The sequence below is a fragment of the Arvicola amphibius genome, chromosome 1 (assembly GCF_903992535.2).
Source record: "Arvicola amphibius chromosome 1, mArvAmp1.2, whole genome shotgun sequence".
NCBI lineage: Eukaryota > Metazoa > Chordata > Mammalia > Rodentia > Cricetidae > Arvicola > Arvicola amphibius.
Window position 1 is genome coordinate 169084320 of NC_052047.1, and position 18874 is coordinate 169103193.

Consider the following 18874-nt stretch of genomic DNA (forward strand, 5'->3'; position numbering starts at 1 on the left):
TAGAATAACTAAACTGAGACGGGACTCAAGTTGAGCATAAAAGAAATAAGGCATTCATCATATGGCATTTGAGGTTCCAGATACAAAATCTGTCAGGTTCTAAAACACCCAAATGAATTTTTTGACTAATGTTCCTCTTTATATATGAAAAGAAAGTAATTCCTCCAAATTACAGCTGTTTGGTGTTAGGTGGTTACTCCAAAATAGAATAAATATCCATCAGTGTTATTCTCACATTAGAAACACCTGCCTTTTAAATTATATCACATCCCAGTAGCAGTCATATTTAAAAGAGAAGATGGGAGAGACTTGTAAAGGTTAATCAGAATAAAGTTTCCTTCCTATTCTTTTTTTTTTTTTTTTTTTTTTTTTTTTTTTTGATTTTTCAAGACAGGATTTCTCTGTAGCTTTGAAGCCTGTCCTGGAACTAGCTCTTGTAGACAAGGCTGGCCTCGAACTCACAGAGATCCACCTGCCTCTGCCTCCCGAGTGCTGGGATTAAAGGCGTGCGCCACCACCGCCTGGCTTCCTTCCTATTCTTTATTGATATTTCTGCAATGTAAAATAATAAAAACCAAATAAAATTATGCTTTCTGTACCTGGTTTCCAAATGCACAGAAAGTTACTACAACTAGTGCTTCTGTTGGCACTGCATTACTTTCATAATGAAATCCTCTAAAATACCACATTAATTAACATTATAATACATGATCAGTTGTTTGCTGGGTTATATTACACAAGGCAAATATTCTATCCATGAATGGATAGAATATTTCTATCTCTAGCCCTAGCTATTTAAATTTTTCCTTATGGAAGTTTAGTTACTGGACAAGATCATGTAATCACAACATAGCTTTAGTTATTTTGTATCACTGTACTACATAGCCTGGATACTTACTATATAATAAATATATTTTAAAAGATGCTACAAAATATTTTAAGTCATAGACATTTTCACTAAAACCTTTAGATCAGAAAAGTTTAGCAATTAAAGTTATTATGTAAGTTAAAATATCAAACCTTAGTCAATATATGTATTTGATAATCTGATACAAAAAAATCAGCTTTTAAATAAAGATTCATGTCTACATTTTGTATTGTTCATTCAAATGTCAATAATTACAACCTGTAACACATGTTATTCCATCACAGATTATGTTCCAAAAGAAGGGTAATCTAGAGATGGGAAGCAGCTTTTTGTTTTTGCTCTAAACTTTAACATGGGAAAATGTTTCATTCATGACTATATTACCTCAGTCAAATAAAAACATATAAAAGAAAAAATAAGCCTATGCATTATATGAAGATACGGAATTCCAAAAACATCACTGTTTTGAACCATACCACTAAGTAGTACATCAGTTTCTAGATGTCCCTTCCTTCATGATGTACCACAAATAATTTAAAACATGGCACTGAGTAGCTAACTTCAGTCTTCCAAAACGGAGTATCATGTACCCAGGATGGTCTTAAAACTCACTATATAGCTGAGAATGACATCAAACTTCTGATCCTCCTACCTCTACCTCTCCAGTGCTAAACAGATCCCAGGGCTTTGCACATACTAGGCAAACACCCTACCAACTGACATCACAACGGAGCAACACATCTGTCCCAGCATGTTGAGTATTCCAGAGAGCAGCTGCTTCTCTTCCCTTGACAACTTACAAATGGCTCTTAACTGTTTAATTCAAACCTTCCCATAAACAAGTTGGAATAAGGACAGATCAGATATGAACTCCATCACATCTGGAAGGTTTATCTCAAGACTTTTCTCTACCTTTAAAACATGTGCTTCTGTCCTTGGGCTCACTCCCTTTCCACTAAATCAAATTTCAAGTAGAGAAGCCTGGTATTACTAAACAAATTACTTAACCTAACAGCTTAACAGCAAGCAAAAACAAATTTCCTAATTTTATGTTCTTGGAAGAAGCAATATGAAGGTCAATCATGTTAAAATACTTTGTATCAGTGTTTCAAAATCCATTGAAACTGTTCTTAAATTGTAAATTTCTTCTAAGCATCAAAGAATAAGGAGGGGTTGGAGTTACTTTCAGTAACAAATCTTTAAATTATGTACCTTTAATTTACTGAGCTCAAGTGAGCCACCCACCTCAACCTCCAGGGTAGCTGGGACTACAGGCATGTACCAAGGCACACTACAATTGCATAGCTTTAATAACAGATAATATTAATTGTAAAGTCCATTGTGAAGTGATAAGTACACAAAGTTCATTATACTCTTCTACGTGGATATCTTTTACATATTCTGAAATATAAAGTTTAAATATATTTATAATACATATACAATATACTATATTCTCAAGTGCACAGTTTAATATGAGATAATCAGAGATTCCAATTGGAGATGTGAATTTTGATTACTTTGTATACTAACACTGTATTTCTTTTATAATAATAAAAACAAGATGCTGATGCAACACCTTAAGCTGTTCCTTTTCTATACATAACTTTTAGAAATAGTTCAATTTTACACAACAAAAATGAAGGTACCAAAGCCTTATTGTAAGTAGTTGTGAAAAAATTTTAAATGTGGTACCACACACACACACAAAAAAAAAAACCCACAAAACCTAGGGACTCTCTTCCTCGCCTTCTCCTACTAGTTAAAATTCATAGTCTATATCTATAGACAAATCTACCTATAGATATCTCATTTAACTGATTATTCCACTATTCTTAGTGATTTATTCACCTACCTTTGTTTAATCTTTAATTATAATTTTTCTACTAATTTCATCCATTTTTCATTACCTCCTACCATTTTTATCCTGTCATATGCCCAAGCATCATTCATCATTTTTGTAGCCTTCTATAATTTAAACAATAAAACTATATTCACATAATTGGAGAAATGCAATTTTGTATCTAACATACTCCTTTATTGACTTTTCAAACTACATCTTAAAATCTAATAGAAATCTAGGCCAGTTCATATTTCCTAAATTAACCAAAATAATAATGGCACCAAATATTCAACTTACATAAATCCTTTATTAAACAACTGATAAAGATTAAAAACTGATATACTGACATATCCAACTATGTCTTATATTCTGAGAGAATGTTTTACAATCAAACACCATTGGCAGTATTAGGTTTGCTGTATATGGCAAGCTGGGAATCACATACAGCCCTCAAATGAACAACACCTCTTTTCCTCTCTGTATTGCAGTGCTTCCAACTGCACAATCCCATTCCCACTTACTCTCATTTTTACTCCATTTCCTCAGACCAAAGTGGTGTTCTGAGCACGGGGTGCTGCCTATGGGCAATCATTTCAAAGGTTTTTAAATCATAAGGTAAACTACAACATCCAAAGTTTTCATATAATGTATCCAAGGGAAATTCTAGACAGCAAGGAAACTGACCTAAGCACAACTTTACAAAAAGGCTCACACTGTGTACAAAAGAAATCTTACTTTACTGCTATCTAGGACTACAGGAAAAAGGGGGAGTTGGGTATCAGGATCAAAACACTAGCCTCCTCTCACAAATTACTCTGATCGTCATCTCCAGTCCCTGGTCACTTGCATTTCTTTAAACTCCAAATAAAATAAGTCTGCTCATGCAATCTTAAAACTAATCAAAATATTCTCTTTCCAAATCAAAGACAAAAGAATCACACCCCACGTGGAGGGCAGCTGGCCCCAGCCTTTTCTTGGAGATAAGACATCTATCGTAGTTACTCACTCAGTACCATTTAAAAGTTTCAAAACTTCCACCACTCAGCAAACTTCCGAAGCACAGAATGGTGGGATGTTAATCCAGCCACATACTGTTGAAGCCTACTGTAACTGAAATAAACTGTACTTTTCATCTCTATCAACTCTGCACACGTACCCTTAGCCAATAGAGCCTCTAAGATTTACCACACAATGGGAAACACTAATAAAAACTGGTACCAACCTCACACAGAGGTCACCTGGGAAACTTAACATCTGTCCTAAATCCTCTGGCGTGACTCCGAAATGACGACGGGACATGGGGCAGTGAGGAGAGAACTACCGATGGGGTTCTGCAGCCCGCAACAAAATGTGGATTAAAACAACTTTCTAAATCTGCACAATATACGCACTCATAAAGTATCTAAGCCAAATTCCACTTTTACTAGCATCTTAAAAATGTAATTTTTTAAAACAAGACATTTAAATGCCCTTTAGAGATATGCAATATAATCACAAAATCAAAATTTATTTCATCCTTCATATATTAAATGTACATAATATACATTCTCCATACCACATTAAAATATGTGCTGTAAGTACATTTAAAGTTTTAAAGGAGACTGCTATTATAATAACTTTTTTATTAATAACCCTATGGATGATACTTTATCAAAACTTGTTGTCAAGATATGCATCAGACATAACCAGAAGCTAATAAGTAAAAGTCTCATGTTACAGACTCTTTGGCTCTTTGAAATGTCAGCACAAAAAGCTGGGTGGTGGTGGCGCACGCCTTTAATCCCAGCACTCAGGAAGCAGAGGCAGGCGGATCTCTTTGAGTTCGAGGCCAGCCTGCTCTACAAGAGCTAGTTCCAGGGCAGGCTCCGAAGCAACAAAGAAAAGCCCTGTCTGGAAAAATTAAAAAAAAAAAAGTCACCACAAATAGAAGAAAATGTTACATTGTGTTATTCAAAGATATATCCACAAATGCATCTATACAAAGTATAAAGAGCTAGATTAAGAAATCACTTGCCACTTGGAAACAGGTGTGATAGCACACCATACCTTTAATCCCAAATCTTGGAAGGCTGAGGCGGGATGTTCAAAAGTTCAGTGCCAGCGTTCACTTAAAATGAATGAATGAATGAATGAGTAAATAAATACAAAGACAAAAACTAAAAAAAAAAAAAATCACGCATGAACATTCCTAAAGCACAATGCTAGCTCTTGAAAAAGATTTTTTAGTCTAATAATGTACTAATGAATAGAAATTTTCAGATACTTTATCTTGAAGATAAAATAATTTAATGAACTAAAAAAATTTTAGTAAAGTAATATTTATCCTCAAGAAGTATATGTACGCTGTACAATACTGCAACAGAAAAGGTATAAGATCCAGGAGAAATCACACTGCTTTGACCACTTCTGACTCCCATCTCCCCAAACACTGTGCCCTTGCAACATCCACCCCAACCAGGACTTCACAATGTAGTAAAAAATGGGAAATATACAAGTCACTGGTATTTAAAAAAATGAGATATGGTCTCTAAATGTGCATGTTTCTTGTTCCCCTTCAGCACCCACTCCCATTCCTCCACAGTTACAGTATGAAAGGAAAGAGAATTTTCAAGACATGCTCCCATTGCAGCCCTATCCTCCCAACTTCCAATTCCCCTACCTCAACTTCCTGGGGCTTTGGATTGCAGGTGTGTGCCACTGTACATAGCTTGAAGAAGCCCAACAAGCAAAGAGTCTCTAAACTGATTTGGCACAGTAAAATAAACTGTACAAACACAGAGGGCAGAAAATCAGATCCATTTTAGGAATAATAGCTATGTGACATATACACAAATGTTAGTAAGCATACAAATCCAAATGAGAGCCAGAAACTTGAATCTGCTTATATTAACCAGTTAAAATATCATTCAAAACGTTTAAATAATAAGAATTACACTCCCTATCTTTCACACACTTCCCTATATAAGCTGGTGAGAGTTGTGATACAGCAAAATATATGCTCTTTCCTAAGTACAAAAATGTTTCCTGCCTTAGCGCCTGCCTCTCCCCACACCCTCCCACCCTGTCCTCTGTCTATCCACACACTGGGGAAATTATGTCCTGTTTTAAATATCTCACTGGTGAGCAACAGGAGCCCCAACTGTCAGACACTTGTCTGGCACACATACTTAGAGAAGCTAGTTCCAGCAGGAGCTCAAGCTGTGAGGCTCAGCTCAGTCTCATGTGGGTGAGGAAATCAGAGCACTTGGCCACCAGTCTCTAAAGAAAGCACCAAAATGGTAGAACTTTGAGACCTTGCCATAGCATTGCATTATCACTGGGCTCTGGGTTTCCTTTGTTGCTCTCAAAAAAAAAAAAAAAATGGCAAGCCTACATGTAAGTAAAATGCTACATTTTACACTTGAAGACCTTAGAGAAATAGCACACCAATTCCTGGTTCCATGTCACTGGCATACTGTCTTCCCAGGCTAATGCTGCCATGGACATACAGTTTGCAAAGGGTTTTGGAGATCACACAGTCTCACTGTTTATCTCACAGATGGAGAAACTGAGATCCACATATTTTATGTAACTAGCCTGCAGTTTCAATAATCAGCAAACTGGGTACTTCTGTCCTCTTCTTTATGCTACTCTGGCCACACTCTGAGCCCTTTGCTTCCCAGACTAGTAACCGATTTCCTTTCTTCTCTATCATTGCTGAATGTATCTGTCTTCCCTAGCTTTTACTCAGGCTGTTGCCTCACTGTTTTAATGTTCCTGGTTAAGTGTCTGTTACGCCTTTACTTAGGTTTGCCTAAGCAGGAAATATAAGAACCCTTGGGAATCCCTGACCAGGCTCTATAAAACAAAGGCAAGCAGTACTGACTGGCCATACCTGCTTCTATAAAAGAAAGAACACTGGAGTTAAGAGTCACCATAGGCATTGGCAACTGTGTAAACATATTAATTTTGGATTAGCCTGAACATTTAACCCTTAAGTACTTTGCCAAAGGACAACACATAACCAGAAATAAGAAAACTTCCCCCACCCCCAAGACATTTGCTTCTCTGTATTGTAGCCCTGATTATCCTGAACTAGATTTGTAGACCAGGCTGGGCTTGAACTCACACAGATCTGCCTGCCTCTGCCTCCCAAATGCTTGGGATTAAAGGCCTGTGCTACCAGGCCCAGGGCAAGAAGCCTTTTAAAGAAAAACAATACCCAGATTACATCACTAGTAAAATAATGTTACATTTCTGTTCAAGAAGGCAGACATTTTCAAGAAGAAACAGATGTTTGGAAGGAATACAGTATATCCATTTAAATCACTTTTCCTAGCCTTCCTCCAGGCTCCTTTGAAAGTCTGTCACATCTGAACTGGGCACAGTAGCAAGGCATAGCTCATCGCCACACCCAGAAAACTGAGGCAAGAGGATCATGAGTTTAAGGGTGGCCTGGACTACAAAGAGAATAAATAAATCATATTTCCAGTTTAAGATTAGTACTATTTAAATAACTCTAAAATGAGAGAAATACTTTATTACTAGTCAAATTGCCCAGAGAAGAGAAATACAGCTATTCAATATAAGTACTGAACAGCCCCATTATATGTGGCAGCCAACTTGGAAATGTTATTTGAAACGTCTTAACATCTAAAGAGACCGAAGATAGCATTTTATTGTGTAATAGTTCACATTTTAAGTTATCCTGTTATCCTGGGTTACGTTTCGAAGTTACTTCACTACCTAAGTAGACTTAGTAAATTATGCATCAGTGCTAAATGAATGTATCAGAGGTAACCTGTATTCTCTCTAGTAATAGAGTTAAGCAGCACATTAAGATTGTAGAATAACTGCTAATGAATTCATGTTTTAAAACTGTCTAGACTATTTATTGTCAGTACATATAAAGATTGCATGTAGCATAAAGCTGATGAAGAAAACTCCAGATATTTTCAAATATGTTAATATGTAACGTGAAGAGAAAATATAAATGGGACAATGAAATAAGCAATGAAAGAGTAAGACATGATGAAATATTATATCATTAGTTCTACATAAAAATCTCTAGGCCAGAAAAAGTGTGTGAACAGAGTAAAGGGCCATTAGAGGCCTGAAGAAAAACTAACACATAGATTGAAATGAAAAAAATGAAAAACTGATTATGAAATGGTAATCCAAGCCTTTGGCTGATGGCTTCAGATCTTTGTTTTAATTTTTCAAATTAAGAAAAGAGGATAATTATTTAATGACAGTAGATTAGTGGGGAAAGTTTTCAAAACTCAAGTCCTATGCCAAAGGAATAGTTAGATCAAGATGATTCTTAGGAAGCAAAAAGACTGGAAGAAATATCTTCTCAATATTTGCTAATTGAAATATCCAATAGACATTAAGTATGTGTTCTCAAACTGACCAATATCTCTGACACTGCATATATGTCAGGGGCGAGTCTAAATGAAAGCAACTAACTTGTCCCCAGTCACACAGTTAATGCGATTAACCGAACTTTGACTCTAAAGCCTCTGCATTTAGCCTAGAACACGATGTCCCATCCGTCTATTATTCTAATAATACAAGTTATTTCCTCAACTTTCATTACATATACTTTAATATGAAATATAAGAATTCAAATACAAAGAGTTTTAATATATCCACAAATATTAAAACATCAGTTGTATAAAATGGCAAACTACATAGATTGTATCTTAGAAAAATGACTAAACTATTGTAGTTTAAAGAAAAAATACTAAACTACTGTAGTAAGACCCATGTGTGGGGAAAAATGCTACTCTCTTTTGAAGTTCTGGGATCAAGGTGCTCCTCCACACAAATTGTTACTTATAGTTTCTTTTCAAAAATATCACGATTAAATATCATAGCTGAGTTGGGGATAGAAGTGTATCATTACCCAGACTGAAGTTTGTACAATTTAACTATACTTTTCCAAGCTTTCTTGAATAAAATACTACTGTTTTAAAGACTGCCACTGAGTATATATTGTGTAAAAGTATATTCAGTAAGGGAAGAAGCCACTCAAAAGATGGAAAATGACACTAAAGAAAAACCTCAGGGTAGGAGGGATAGTTCAGCATTGAGAGCACAGGTTCAGCTTCCAGCAACCACACGTGGGTTCTCAACCATTGGTGACTCTAGTTCCAGGGCATAAGACTGAAATAGCCTCATAATATAACCAATGTTAATAACAACTATAAGATTAAGTATTAACCTTAGACTGTGCCAAGACTGTGCTCTCAGAGATCATCTCCATAGCTCATTACCAGACCTGATGTGTTACACATACTCTCTCTGTATAGACAAGTTCAGCTTTCCCCAAAAAACTGCCAAGAAAAGCAGTATATTAAATGTTAAACTTCATAAAAGTAAGCCAGATGCTTAAATGCACAAGTGGCTAAGATTTTCTTTACATAACTGTTCTAATCAATTCACATTTTAGTGAAAATAATCTTATACTGCAAACAGCACAGCACCCTCTGGTGTATCCATTATAAGATATATAAAATTTCCACAATAAAAGGATAAAATTGTAAGTCAAAAATAAACTTATGAGATCAATAGGGTGATACTTTCTGAATTTATTCCGGCACATATACTTGACATGTTTAAACAAAAACAAATTTAATTTTTAAAATAACACTATAAAATGTATAGCAATTCCGGTCAGAAATTTTGTTTCAGCTTTAAAATACTGAACCAACTAAAATAATATGTTTTCCGATATGTTAAATTAAGATAATGCTATCAATAAAATTCTTGAAGTAAGGAATGGTAAAATTTTAGAAGTTATGTAAGCTAAATATCATTTTACCCAAACCCACCTGTTTTTGCTATAGATAAATTTGACTTGAATATATAGTGTTGCTATATGTTTTTTCTGGATTCAAAGTCAACTTATCATTAGTTATAAGGATGGAAAGATAGATGCAAATGAATCTACAATTTCTACAGTTTGAAAAGCTAGTGAGCTGGGTTACAAATCTGAAGCACTTCAAAGACCAGGAGTGCTCAAGTTTCCATAGAAAAAGAACCCTCTCCCTATGAAATAATTAACTAAAAGAGGCTATAACAAACTCAACATGATGCCACCTGCTTTGGACAGCCCTTTGTGACCCACTGCAAGTTCCAAAACAATGCAGAAAAAAAGTGAGGCTGACACCTGTTTAAAGCAGCCATCTGTCTCTAACAAGTTAAATTTAGTCAAATCCACTTAATCTTGCTTTTCCAAAATAAGGGAACACTATGCACCTGTGAAGAGAAAAATAATTTAAAATCTATTTTGTGATTGACAACTGAGAATACATACTTAAAGAGTTAAAGAGCTAAGGCACAAAATTCGTAAGGGAAACTATGTTTAATGTACCTGCAAGTGAAATAAAGGCTATTTAGCCAAATGCTCAGCATAAAAACAAAGTAGCAAATTTCACAATTTAAAACGTGACTGACTTCTCTGTTTCTTGTAATAGAGTCTCCCTATAAGGCTCAGAGTAATGCTACTGGAGTATTCAGGAAAACTGAACTCTTCCCACATATCTGGTTCTATGAGCCATCCTTTTAAGCATGTGTGACCTGAAAACCTTTGCTTTTCAGGTTTTTAAAAAAGAGCCATAACTAACCTATTTAGAGTTTTAAAAGATTGTTTGAGGAAAGTTAAAGAATATCTCACTATCTCACTTATAAACTATAAGCCTTGTGAGAGCCTTCACAAAATACAAGAGTATTTGAATATTGTATTTAAAAAAACAGTATTTTAGAAATTAGGTCTAAATACCTCATGCCAAGAAAGCAGTGTGAAATGATAAAAAAGCTTCTGGGAATGCATTCATTTATTATACATAAATATATAAATTTACTATGTCTAGTCCCTATACAGTTTAATAGAAGTGTATATGGAAAAAGGTGTAATTTTAAAAAGCCTGAGATAGGCATCATGGCACACGCTCAATCACAAATAGTCACTCAAAATGTTAGTTTAATATGTTTAATTTTAAAGCTCGCAGATTCGTTAGTCTAAAAAACTGAAAACAAAGAATGCCGATGCAGAGTACAGTCCCTCCTAGGAAAAATAGTATGGAAAATGAACTAAATGGTTTTTAACTTTGCATTTAACGATCAATTATTACAATTCCAAATCAATCCATGACACTAATTTTATTTTATCTGAAGCCAAAGCATATGTAATATCAACTCTTAGAACACAAAGATTTGTTTCAAATCCAATGTTACATTCATTTTTAAATGAACTTATGAACAGAAAAAATATATATATATATTTGGGGAAACTTGACAGATGCTTCATGAGTGAAATGTCTCTGAAACATTCTCGGACATTGCAAGTCAAAATATTAAGCAAAGACATTTTAGCATAAACAATCTATTCAGCCGAAGGATATATATATGGCATAAGATCTAAACTGTCCCAAGACAGCAAAACTCTTTTTAAGTTCAGAGCCAAGAGATTTACCATCCAAAAGTATTCAGGCATTTGACACTCATGTGAACAGGAAAAAAAGAAAAAGGAAAAGGAAAGGAAGAAGAAATAAAGGAAAGGAAAGGAAAAAAATACAAGTTAGAATTTGAGATGTACATTGAAGACAGGTTGGGGAAGGGATGTACCTATTGTAGATCCAAACAGACTTCTTTCAGAATCTAATATCTCCTTCATTCAAAACAACGATCATACGGAAATGAATTAAAAAGTAGGTTTTTTCTAATCCCCCCAACTCTTATTTTACAAAATATTAGCCTTAATGGCATTATAATTACTCAACCTCTTCATTGACAACCTCAAGAATAATTAATACTGTCACATTATTCACAGGCTGTTCTGTCAGTTAAATCAATAAATGTTTGCTGTTAAAAGATTATTTAAATAAGCACTTTAAAATCTGAATTGGAATTTCATATGTATAACTATAATAGTACATTTTATTTGTTTTAGTTCACAGTCACTATCAATTTTTTGTTGTTGATAATCTATTAGGTATTAGGCTGAAAATGAGCAAAATTAAAGGATCTGTAAAACCCGGTTAGCTCCAATCAAGAAGACACTACTTGAGAACTGGTATTCAAATATACAGGGGGCAACTATTTTCTCCAAAGAAATACTTTAAAAGGAAGTTTTTTCTCCTGAGCAGGTTTAAATCATTGTCTAAAGAAAAGCAGAAAGTCAACAAAAAGACTACGTTAAAAGCACACACAAGCCTAGATCTTAACAGTCACAAAGAAAGTGAAATATACACACGTTTCAAGTTGAGAAGCTTCATACATTCTTTATGAACAACTTGACTTCAATTTCAACTCTCCAAGGGAAACGAACAGAGATGAAGATTGGAGAGAAAAAAAACTCTCAAAGTATCATAACTGTCACAAATAGCGTTGTGAACTGAGTTCTCACAAAGCTTCCTTGTGTCCTTTTCCTGTTCATCACAGACAAAGTCTCAAAACCACAATGAAAATTGCTAACACTCTCCTGTGGGGAGGGAGGTGCATCAAAGTGAAACAGAACCTCAGGACTACCCCTCCCATCTCCACATGAAGGATAAAGCGCTGTCAGGAACCACTAACCCAAGTAGCACAGATGCCCTGCATCCGGTTTAAATCACAAGCGCGCGCGCACACGCACACATACACACACACACACACACACACACGCCGAAAAGGAGGGGGAAGCGGGGAGAGAGAGACAGAGAGATAGAGAGAGCGAAAGGAGAGGGAAGAGAAACAGAGACTTAAAAAAAAATCTCAGAGCAGCAGAGGCCCCTGGTTTCAATGTGTGTGCAAAGGGGGGGAAGGGGGGAGGGAAGACTGCTGAATGGATATTAAGACTGTTTGCTGCACAAAGAAAAATACAGTTTTAAAAGAAAAAAAGAATCCCGTGAGACCAGTGATGGTCAAAGAAGTGCAGCCCGTTTAGCGGCAGGCAAAGAGGGGCCAAGACGAAGGGAGCGGGCTGGCTGCGGGAAAAGTTCACCGAGCTACGAGGATAAAAATAACAAAACCCCCAACAAGGCCCCGCAAGTGAACAACAACAACAGCACAGCACCTTTCGGGGTCCCCCCTGCTCACTGCTGTCTGTTTCGATTTGGACAAGCAGCGGCAGCCACCAGGCAGCTTTGGCAAAGCAGCGAAATTAAAGAAAGAGAGAGGGAGAAAGCAAGCCCCTTCTCTCCACCTGCCCCTCCTCCGGAGTGCCCGCAGACCCGGGGGCGACGCTCCGACACCCGCGACGGACAGCGGCGGCTTCCCAGCCTAGCCCGCTCTCTTGCTCGCTCGCCCCGCAGCCCCGGCTCCCGCTCCATCCCAGAGCGCCGAGGCCGGGCGGGCAGGCGCGCGGCGCCCACACCCCCGAGCCCGCCGCGCGCGGGTCCATTGTAAACAAGCCCCGGGGACCGAGCCCCTCCAGCGGCCGCAGCCGGTGTCAGGAGGGAGACCCCCGCACAGCCACGCTCGCTCGCACACACGAACACACGCACGGACACACACGCTCCCACACACATGTAGAGACCGAAGAATATTCACCTTGGCTGTGGATTATTGTGGTGTTGTTGGTGGGTGATGGAGGTGGTGGTGGTGGGGAGGAGGAGGAGGAGGAAGAGGAGGAGGAGGAGGAGAGGAGTAGTTGTTGTTGATGGGTAACAGTCGCCAGGACTACGGTGACTATGGCGCTTGATTCACAAGGCAACGGTTGCTATAACTCACAAAAGAGAGAGAGAGGGAGAGAGAGAGGGAGCGAGGGAGAGGGAGACACTCGCGCGGGGAGGGGCGGGGGAGGGAGGAGGAGAGAGGGCGGGCCCGAGAGCGCCGGAAGACGCGGCTTCGGCGCCGTGACTGACAGCTCGGAGCCCGGGCGGGGGGCCGCGGTCGGGATTCCGACGTCGCTTCCCCGAGGTGCGCTTAGACTTGGCGGGCCCGCCCCGGGTCAGTGCGCGGCGGGCTGCAGGAACGCCACTGCGGACGCCGGACGGCCGGGGCCGCTGGGGCTCTAGACGCCAGGGCTACTGTCCGGGAAACGAGCCCCGCCTGCCTCCGCAGCCAGCCCTGTGCCCGGGAGCCCCGCAGCCCCGAGAGGGAAACCGCGAAGCCGGGGAGGGGGAGTGACGACGGCCCCAGCACTGTGGGAGACGCGCGCTACTGCGGGGGCAGACCCCGCTTTCAGGAGCGGGCTCCGCCCCTGGCGACGTCATTTCCGGGGCGTGTCAGAGGAAGGGCCCGGATGTGCTGCGCTCCTCCCCCTTATTTCCACCCCCCCCCTCGCGATTTTTTTTTTTTTTTTTTTTTCTTCCTTCCCCCTTCTCGCCATGCTCGCCGGTGGTGTTCCCCGGTCGTTTGTGCCTCGCGGGCGATCCCTTTTCCCAGGCTCTCTGCGGCCGGCGCGGGCCCCGACCATGCTCTCCCCTCCGTCGCCCGCGCCCTCGCCTCCCTGCGCCTCCCGAGGCCGCAGCTCCGGGAGCGCGGGCGGCGGGGTGTGAGCGGTGCCTCGGCCGCCATCTTAGGGAGCGAGAGCCTGAGCGCGCGAACCGTGGCTCGTCCGGCTCGGCGCGGCGGAGCCCTCCCTGCGGTACCGAGAGGCCACGTTATCACCCCGCAGGACCTGGAGGAAGTGCTCACGAGAAGGGGATTTGTGCTTCCCGGGGATGAGGGTCCACGCAGGGGTGGGCTGGACCTTCCAGGGAAACGCTTGGGTAGTCCGTACGGTGCTCGACCCCCCCCCCCCCCCTTCAGAGTTGAGGGCAGGGATTTGAGCAGGACCCAGGACCCTATTCCTGGTCTCCGGTTCCCCTACAGCCTAGGCTAGCCAAGGCTCTTGAGCTGTTTCTGGCCGGTTTTGAGACAGGCATGGCTTCCGTCCATGAAGAACATGATAAGCACACAACCTGGTACCTCAAACTCCGGTTGATAAGGCACAGCTTCTAATACCTCCTGGTTCAAGCATATTCGTCCAATTCTCGCGCTGGAGTTCAGCAGGCACGTGCCCCCGGGCTCGCCAATACCCCAAAGCTCCAACATTTGCAGCTAAGCAGCTTATCCAAGACAATAACATATTGGAAGTAGAGCCTTAAGAAGTCAGTTCTCTTGAGGCTTAATTTTTGCACCTGCAAATAAGGGATTTGGGCCGGCATGAGTTCACTGTTAAAAGAAAAAAAAAAAAAGACTGAGCTCTTTTTCTGTGTCCTGGACCTTGTGCTAAGTGTTTTACATACATTATCTCATTTAATCCTGACACCTGTTCCATCGGATACATACTATTCTCATTTTAAGGAAAACAAGCCGTCGTTTTATCTTGCCTCTGAGTGTGCCATGAAATACTAGGCAAAGACATCCTAGGAACCAACTATTAGAACAATAGGTTTAAGAGTAATACTGAAGGCTTTGATAATTTCATAATGATGTGGAGTCTTGTAAGTTACAACACAGGAGCTAACAGTACAAACAAGCACGGGGCTAAAGTTACACGAGGTCCTGAGCCTTTGTGGTGGTAGACAAAAATGACATCGTGGTGACCTAACAGCAGTTAAAACTCTTCCAATTTAGAATACTCCTTTTGCAGCATTTACAGCTCAAGTCCTCTGCTATGATGTTGGTTAGGACTGCTGGATGACAGCTTTGCTGCCGTAGCCCATTGTCTGTTAGGGCGCCTGTTTCCCCACTCAGCTGTTGCTTCTTACTGCTGTCAGTGAGCAGAGTTCTATTATCCTCCCCACCCTTTTAATTTACTGCTTTTAATCTTCACGAAAGGAAACCACATAATGAAGCTTGTGCAAAACTGTCTCGAGGGTATAAATAGATACTTGGAGGCAGTGTCCTTTAGGAAAAGTGTGACCTTTGCGCTTAGAACATTGTTAACATCAGTTTCAAGCAATTGAGAGCCTTCTTTATTCCTGGCTTCTGGTACTATCTTTTTATGCTTTCAGATTGCATACTTTTATTTATATGAATTGTTACAAAGTTAGGATATTTTTCCTTTTATAATAATTAGAGGTATGTCTTCCAATTGTAGTAAGGTTAATATTAAATTCAGTCTTACCATTATACTAGTTCAAATAACCAAGCTACAATGCAAGCTATAGAATTCAAAACATGTTAGATTATTGTTTGTATAGTTTATGTATATACATGCAATGTATGATGTGTATGTGTAAATACACACTAAGTAAACCCTTTGCTTCTCAATTGTCAGTTGACAGGAATTCTTTTCAGATCGTCTTTAAAGCTGTGTGGTTGTATCTTATGTATCATACATGTATTTCAGAAATAACTTGTTAGGGAGTCTTAGGAAAGACACAGCAGGGGTTAACTACTACTGCTTTTAATAATGAAACATATAATCTGAACTCAAGGAAGGCATCTTACATTTCTTGACAATTCAATACACTATCAATACATTTCTTTAACTGAATTTCCAATATGAGGCAGACATAGTTCCTTTCCAAATAATTCTCAGTTTTTCTTGTGATTTTTAATCATTTCCTTTGAACTTTGTTTCCACTCTAAGACTGTAGTTATTGGGAAAGACATAGGTGAACACGGTCATGTCTAAAACACTTGAAGAAAAGCTGATTTTTCTGTCTATACAAATTGCTCTAACATATCCTTAAATTTAAACTTCATTTTCAATATCAATCTGTTAGGATATTTCCTCCTGTCCACACTCAAGAACTAATAAAGAACTTCCATATTAATGCTTGGGAAAGTGTATACAAAGATAAAATGCTGACATGCCATGCGTTGCTTCCAAAAAAAAATTGTGTAGGAGAGTTTTCAAGTGTACAGTATAGTAGCTTACCATTAAATTTGCAGCAAATCTTTTCTAAAGCAGAAATCACACCTGTTTTAAAATCGTGCATTTGGCTGCCAGTTTGACTGAGACACACAATGGAATCTTGCTCCCATATGAGAAATGAAGGTTTCCTTGCTGCTAATGTTCACTAAGTAATACAGTGTACACACTGCTAGTGAGGCGGGAAACTGAGCGACTTCTCTGGATCCAAAATTCTGTGACCACATGATAATTATCAATGACAAGAGAGCGCTAGAGGTCAAAGTGATTCAAGCACGGCACAGTGGCTTGGGGTCCTCCTCCAGCAAATAAGTATGAACATCATTTCTAACCATCCTCTGGGGCACCCCTCAGAAAGCATGCTTTTATTTCGAAAACAGTGCAGTAAGTAACTGTTTTGGTCAATTGCTCTTTATAATTGTGTTTTCATTAAGTACTGCAAATCAGCTGATTATTCAGCCAGCCTGAAGTCCGTCTATTTTTGTATATCTTGAAATTAGACTTTCACTCCAGTGCTAAAGATGATCACAGAATTGTAAATTGACTACCATTGTTCAAGACTAAAGTAAAATTTATACATGCATACAGCTTTTCAATTAATTCAGATCAAGTACAGCATTTGCACCATTAAACCCAAATATCTGGCAACAATCCAAATGTCAGATGTCTATCAGCTAAAGGATGCATAAACAAATTGTGATATATAGTCACACATGGTAATGCAACAGTGGAAAAGACTGTTGCTATACAAAACTACATGAATACATCTCAGAATCATTATGTGCAACAGAAGAGGCCGGGTGCAAATGTGCAAACCCACTTATACGTAGTCCAAGGGAAACTGGTGTTTCCCTGTGATGGCAGCGCCAACAGAGAGGGATTTATTGACAGAGCGGGTGAGAATTTCTAGGGTGACAGGAATGTCCCACACACTTCAAGTTGTTTGCCACTCTCCATGTGCTACTTAAATTTAATTGTAAATTAATTTCTTGAAAAATTGATACAGCCACATTTTGAAGTTCTCAGTAACCACATGTGGCAAGGGCAACAAATTTGGACAATATACACACAATTGTTGTGTTTCAGAATTTCTACTGAAGGATGCTGTCCCTTTTCTCTTTTAAAGTAATGGGTATATAGATGTTTATATTTGTCAAAATTGTGATTAATGAATATTCTATGTTGATTTTACCTACCCCCTAAATCTCAAAAAATCACTAGCCTACTTTTTAATACATCACTAATTTGATTAACCAACCTTTTCATTGTTTTTATTCAGTTCAGGAAAAGAATAAGAAAATTATCCCTGGCAATTTTTTCAAAGATGTAGGTTTGCCATGAAGTAGAGGATGTTGATTTGCTGCTCAGAGAAATAAATTCTGACACTTTAAAACCGGCAGTATCCTGAGAAAAAAGGAAACACTTTTGATGACTCAAAGTGCACTCTAGAATACTGTGAAGAAAATTTTCCTTTTGCCCCCTGGGAACCTTGGTATATGGAAAGGTAATAAAGACCACATAACCTTGTGAGGTAACATAGAACAACTTGGGAGAAGCAGGTATTCTGATTACATTATAAAAGTCAAGTAAGTTCTTTAGATCACTCTTGAGAGTCAAAGGAGGCCAACAAAATGGCTCAGTGGCAAAAGCGCTTGCCAATCCTGATGACTTAAGCTTGATCCCCAGCTCCCACATGGTAGAGAAAAAAAACCAACTACCACAAATTGTTCTTAGATCTCCACACACAGGCAGTGGCACTCATGTAACTATCCCCTCTACTGCCACACACACACACACACACACACACACACACACACACACACGTAAAAAATAAAAATCCACGGGTTTTTGTGATTGAAGGAAATTAAGTTTGCATCACAGATCAAAGATTTCTGATCTCAAGCTCTGAATTCTAAACTCCATTTACCTTAAAGATATAAAAAACAGATTCAACATATTCAGTAGAAAAATACTCAGTAAATATGTTAAGCTAATACTTTTAAAAGAGAGAAAAATGGATAAAAATATTGTCTCTAAATATAGATAGTAAGTAGGTCCACTGGAGTTTAAGCAGTTTGTGAACACCACGTAGATTTTTACGAGACGATGAATATGAATTATTAACAATTGAGTCATAGCCATCAATTAATGTCAGTATTTCATAATGAAAGTCACTTTAATTTTATCAATTATCAGTGGTCAAAAAAGAGATTTTAATTGGGCTAAATTATTTAACTGAACTAAATTATTTAACAGACAAGTTCTTAAATTGTCTTCCTCTTCCTCCACCAAGCTGGAATAAAATCTGAAAGAGACAGCTCGCAGGTCTGGGCTGGGCCATTATGCCTTTCAAGTATACAAATACTGCCTCAGTCTTCCTTTAGATTGTTAT

The 18874-nt window shown here is 38.8% G+C and overlaps 1 protein-coding gene across 1 annotated transcript in view; it reads right to left on the minus strand.

The window, feature by feature from the left end:
- Nucleotides 1-13422, minus strand: part of Rfx3 (regulatory factor X3) — a 249935-nt gene extending 236513 nt beyond the window's left edge. The window contains exon 1 of the mRNA XM_038310780.1: nt 13224-13422. The gene's annotated coding sequence lies outside the window, so the exon portion shown is untranslated. The remainder of the gene's footprint in view (nt 1-13223) is intronic.
- Between the last annotated feature and the right edge of the window lie 5452 nt (nt 13423-18874).